At 32.3% G+C, this 6,068-nt stretch overlaps 1 long non-coding RNA gene across 1 annotated transcript; it reads left to right on the forward strand.

Moving 5' to 3' along the window:
- Window positions 1-2,249: 2,249 nt before the first annotated feature.
- On the forward strand, window positions 2,250-5,697 carry LOC143056026 (uncharacterized). The gene is made up of 3 exons (XR_012972210.1): window positions 2,250-2,357; window positions 3,929-4,036; window positions 5,187-5,697. It is a non-coding gene; the product is annotated as an uncharacterized LOC143056026 (long non-coding RNA).
- Window positions 5,698-6,068: the final 371 nt, after the last annotated feature.

Raw genomic sequence — 6,068 nt, forward strand, 5'->3', positions numbered from 1 at the left:
TGTTAATGTCTGTGTCTTTTTTGGGTCTTTTGTGGATAGTTGTCTCATTGGCAATCATACCACATCTTCTTTTTTATAACATCTGCATGTAACACCCACCATACGAATCTATACTAAATGAAAATGGTCCAATCGAGAAAATAACACAATCAGTAATGGTACTTATCAGACGCATATAACTTGGTATCTAATTAAAAGTGTTATGACAAGGGAAATATTTCACTATTGAGTTTAGACACAGACACATTGGATGGATAACTAATTCGGGATAGTGACAATAAAACTATCATGATGAGTGTCGTTCTTCCTTATTTCTCAGTAAGAGAAATATGTGTATTTAGTTCAAAAAGATAAAGGAGAAGTAGGGCAGGCTGAAACAAAGTAATGTTACTTTTTCAACAAACTCCACCATTTAAAACCTTCAGTATCGTTTATACACGTACTGAGCGCTGATGACTGTATATATATATATATATATATATATATATATATATCACATGTATATAAGTTTTAAAAGGTTGTATGTTTAGTATGAATGCAGGTGATCATTGCATCATACTCTAAGGTTCGAGTGATAAATTGGAATGCATCAGTTGACGGGGATGTAGAAAATTTTGGTTCTTTATGAACAGAGTAAAACCCTTTTTATCAAGCTAAATGTATTGAATGTTCAAGTTCTATTTCGTTATTTTTCTATTCCAGATAGGTATTGTGATAACCACTTGAGTCAAAATGGTGCCACGTGTCGTCATTTAGACAACAGCTACACCTGTTTATGTTCTAACGGGTATCATGGAGAATTCTGTCAAAGTAAGTATAAGTTTGTGGCATTATTTTAGTAACGAAATAATCTTGATAATACACATAGTGACATTTGAAAAAAAATCTGTAGTTGCATTTGGAAAGCACAGTATCCACATTGCACCAAGTACCCAATAGTAAATAAAGCAGCAAACATTTTACATTTTTTTAGGGACGATTTGATTTTTTTATTAGACATTATGCACGCCGTTCAGATTGGTAACGATATTTCATTATTAAAAAAACGTTCATACATGTAGTGTAACAGATGAAGCATTTACTGGGAAAAATAGAATTTACAAACATTCGTTATCTTTTACTAATGAGGAAAACAAAAATGATACAAGCATACATGTGTTTTCCTAAAAAGGCGGACAAATTACATTTTTTTTTTTTAATTACAAATATTTGATCAAATAAATCGAATATCTATTTTTAATGGTGTTAATTTAAGCATGGATGCATTTTTGGAACTTCACATTAAAGAATCTTTGATCGTTTGTAAGTCAGTTCCAACCAATTTTTCTATGATTCAACATGTTCAATATGGATTCGAAGTTAAATTGTTTAAACTAAATAGTCCATAAGGACACATCTAGAAATTTACTCAGAATGGACCCTTTTTTTTTTGGATCTTAAATACACGCAGGCACAAACCCTGTAAAATTAGGTACAATTTCTGTACCCTCACATTATATGTTATTATCCTTCAAACAGTAGTCCTATCCAACATTAACATCCCTACAGATACCGGTAGCTTGTATTTTATACTATACAAATATAGATTTAAAGGTCCATCCACTGCACGGTTACAGTTGTGTAATGCTGTTGATGAGTGTTGTATGAACTTTCTTGAACTCAAAATGTGTACCGTAATCAAATTCCATCACGTATTTCTTCGTCTGAGAATGTTTCAGTCTCCGATCCAATGACTACATCTGAATTACAGGCACATCCGCATGTAACACCCACCATACGAATCTATACTAAATGAAAATGGTCCAATCGAGAAAAGGACACAATCAGTAATCGCACTTATCAGACGCATATAACTTGGTATCTAATTAAAAGTGTTATGACAAGGGAAACATTTCACTATTGAGTTTAGACACATTCACATTTGATGGATGACTAATTCGGGATGGTGACAATAAAAGTTTCATGATTAGTGTCGTTCTTCCTTATTTCTCAGTAAGAGAAATATGTGTGTATTTATGTAAAAAAAATAAAGGAGAACTAGGCCAGGCTGAAACAAAGTAATGTTACTTTTTCAACAAACTCGACCATTTACAACCTTCAGTATCGTTTATACACGTACTGAGCGCTGATGACTGTATATATATTTCACATGTAACCTAACCCTAACCCTAACCCTAACCCTAACCCTAACCTTATCAAGCTAAATGTATTGAATGTTCAAGTTCTATTTCGTTATTTATCTATGCCAGATAGGTGTTGTGATTACCACTTGTGTCAAAATGGTGCCACGTGTCGTAATTTAGACAACAGCTACACCTGTTTATGTTCTAACGGGTATCATGGACAATTCTGTCAATGTAAGTATAAGTGTGTGGCATTATTTTAGTAACGAAATAATCATGATAATACACATAGTGACAATTGAAGAAAAATCTGTAGTTACATTTGGAAAGCAACGTTTAACGTCACAGTATCCACATTGCACCAAGTACCCAAATAGTAAATAAAGCAGCAGACGTTTACAATTTTCTTATGGACGATTCGATTTTTTTATTTGACATTATGCACGCCGTTCAGATAGGTAACGATAGTTTAATATTAAAAAAACGTTCATAGTATAACAGATGAAGCATTTACTTGGAAAAATAGAATTTACAAAAATTCGTTATGCAAAGTCCACGAAAAGTCATCTTTTACTAATGAGGAAAGCAACTATGATACAAGCATACATGTGTATTCCTAAAAAGGCGGACAAATTAGAACAATTTTTAATTACAAATATTTGATAAAATAAATCAAAATATCTATAGTTAGATTTTTAAGGGTGTTAATTTGAGCATGGATGCGGTTTTGGTACTTCACATTACAGAATCTTGGATCGTTTGTAAGTCAGTTCCAACCAATTTTTCTATGATCCAACAAGTTCAATATGGATTCAAAGTTAAATTGTTTGAACTAAATAGTTCATAAGGACACATCTACAAATTTACTCAGAATGGACCCTTTTTTTGGATCTTAAATACACGCAGGCACAAACCCTGTAAAATTAGGTACAATTTCTGTACTCTCACATTATATGTTATTATCCTACAACCAGTAGTCCTATCCTACATTAACATCCCTGCAGATATCTGCAGCTTGTATTTTATACTATACAAATATAGATTTAAAGGTCCACCCACTGCACGATTACAGTTGTGTAATGCTGTTGGTGAGTGTCGTATGAACTTTCTTGACATCAAAATGTGTACCGTAATCAAATCCCATGACGCATTTTTCCGTCTGAGAATGTTTCAGTCTCCGATCCAATGACTACATCTGAATTACAGGCACATCTGCATGTAACACCCACCATACGAATCTATACTAAATGAAAATGGTCCAATCGAGAAAAGGACACAATCAGTAATCGCACTTATCAGACGCATATAACTTGGGATCTAATTAAAAGTGTTATGACAAGGGAAACATTTCACTATTGAGTTTAGACACAGTCACATTGGATGGATAACTAATTCGGGATGGTGACAATAAAACTTTCATGATTAGTGTCGTTCTTCCTTATTTCTCAGTAAGAGAAATATGTGTGTATTTATGTAAAAAAAATAATGGAGAACTAGGGCAGGCTGAAACAAAGTAATGTTACTTTTTCAACAAACTCGACCATTTAAAACCTTCAGTATCGTTTATACACGTACTGAGCGCTGATGACTGTATATATATATCACATGTATATAAGTGTTAAAAGGTTTGTATGTTTGTTTGAATGCAGGTGATCATTGCGTCATACTCTAGGGTTCGAGTGATAAATTGAAATGCATCAGTTGACGGGGATGTAGAAAATGTTGGTTCTTTATGAAGAATACCCATTTTATCAAGCTAAATGTATTGAATGTTCAAGTTCTATTTCGTTATTTATCTATTCCAGATAGGTATTGTGATTACCACTTGTGTCAAAATGGTGCCACGTGTCGTAATTTAGACAACAGCTACACCTGTTCATGTACTATTAGGTTTAGTGGAAAATACTGTGAAAGTAAGTATAAATGAAAAGTGTTATTTTTGTAATATAAAACTATAGCTATATCTGAAAAAAAAAGTCACTCTAGTAAAAATATATGAAGCAACGTATTTAACTAAATTTTCCTACATGTAGTAGAAAGATTAAATCTTCAGTCAAATATCAGCTTCAAAACATTTATCATGTTAATGTACGTACATGTTAAAAAATTGTACAATGCATTACGTATGTATAACAGGACCCTATTTTTAAAATAAAAAAACATTAAACGGGAAAACTACCAAAAATAAAATGAAACAGCTATATCTAATACTATACAATTTACAAAAATAAATCACAGATGAAAACCAACAACCACAACTGAATATTAAGCTCTCTTCACTATAGATAATGGTACATCTGCATGCAACATCCGCCATTCGAATCCATACTTAGTGCAAATGGCACAATCGGAAAAAGGCGCAATCGATAAACGTACAGATCAGACGCAGATAATTTGGTTTCCAATTTGAGATTTTATGACCATGGAAACTTTTCAGTAGTGAGTGTAGACACAGACAATGAAACACATCGTTTGGATCAACTAATATAAGAATGGTTACACTTACAACCTATAATGATAATTCTCGTTCTTCTTCAAAAATTTAATTAGAGCATTTATGGTGTAGGTAAAAAAGGAGCCTTAAACCAGGCTTAAAAAAGTTATGTAACATTTTCAATCATCAAATTCTCAACACAATCGAGCATTTAAAACTATGCATTATCGTTTATAAGCTTACAGACCAGTGATTGCTCTATAGACTGGTTCCCGATCGCTATAATCTGTATGGCTATGTTGAACGTAGTCCCTGGAACCAGAATAATGGCTGTATTGCATGATATTAAATAAGTTTTAAGGGACATGTGTTTGTAAAAAAAATGTTGAAGTGATTGTCTCGTTGTTTCCTCCTTAACACATTAGTATCAATGTATCGATACGACTTGTATTAAAGAAAAAGATAGAAAATATTAAGATTTTCTTTTTCTTTTTTTAAATGTATGCAATTATAAAGCAAAATGTCTGTCACCATGGTAACCACATTGTGTATTTGTTGAATTAGCGGATTTCAATGAAGATGTGCAATACATGGAAAGGACTTTAATGCACTGTTTTTTTTTATTGTAGAGAGAAATACATAGCTCGGCTGATAGAGTGACTGGTGAATTGAAAACCAGTAATTTAGGTTCAGAGCTTATTTTTATTTACTTTTAAATTGATGAGACCTTAAAACAAAAACAAAGGAAATCACAAAAGACGAATTGTTTTCTAAAGATTCAAGTCGAATATAATTTATTGATATTTACATGCATGAATATATTTCTGATGTTGTACTACCTATGCAAATCCTATTATGGTAACTGTTGGTAATCTGCTGTTCATGTCGGCCATGGATTTAGTAATTGAAAATAAAGCATGTTCATTAAAACTTCGAACATCTTACCGTTATGTGTGAAATTATCATTATTGATGGAAAACAAAATTTCTTGATAAATGAAGTTTGAACAAATTATACAGTGTTTTTATTCTTTTCATTGTAAAAGTGAAATCAGCTATCTAGAATGACTGACATATATTATCACGATTTGTACAAATGAAACAAAATGAAACTAGTAATATGTGTAATTCAATGCAATGAGGTAACAAGATCTTTGCTATTAATTGTACACTCTTTTGTAAATTGTTTATGAATTAGTTATTGTCTTCGACTGTATACACGGCCGACACTCGGCTAACCGAGAGTTTGGTCGGTTAATCTATATTGAGTATGCGGCTATATCGGCGGTTGGTCTGTTAATCGGGTTGGTTATACGTCTGTTAAGAGTAAAACTCATAATTTAATGTTAAACTCTGTTAAATATACAGATTTTTGCCATATTATGAGAACCACATCAAAAAAAGAAAAGTGTCTGACAAAATGATATCTATCATAGAACATTTTCCACCAGTTAAAAAAATGCATAGCCTGCGCAGTTTTAAGTAAAACGAAAAGGCGTCTCGCAAGTATGT

This window comes from Mytilus galloprovincialis, chromosome 13 (genome assembly GCF_965363235.1).
Source record: "Mytilus galloprovincialis chromosome 13, xbMytGall1.hap1.1, whole genome shotgun sequence".
Taxonomy (NCBI): domain Eukaryota; kingdom Metazoa; phylum Mollusca; class Bivalvia; order Mytilida; family Mytilidae; genus Mytilus; species Mytilus galloprovincialis.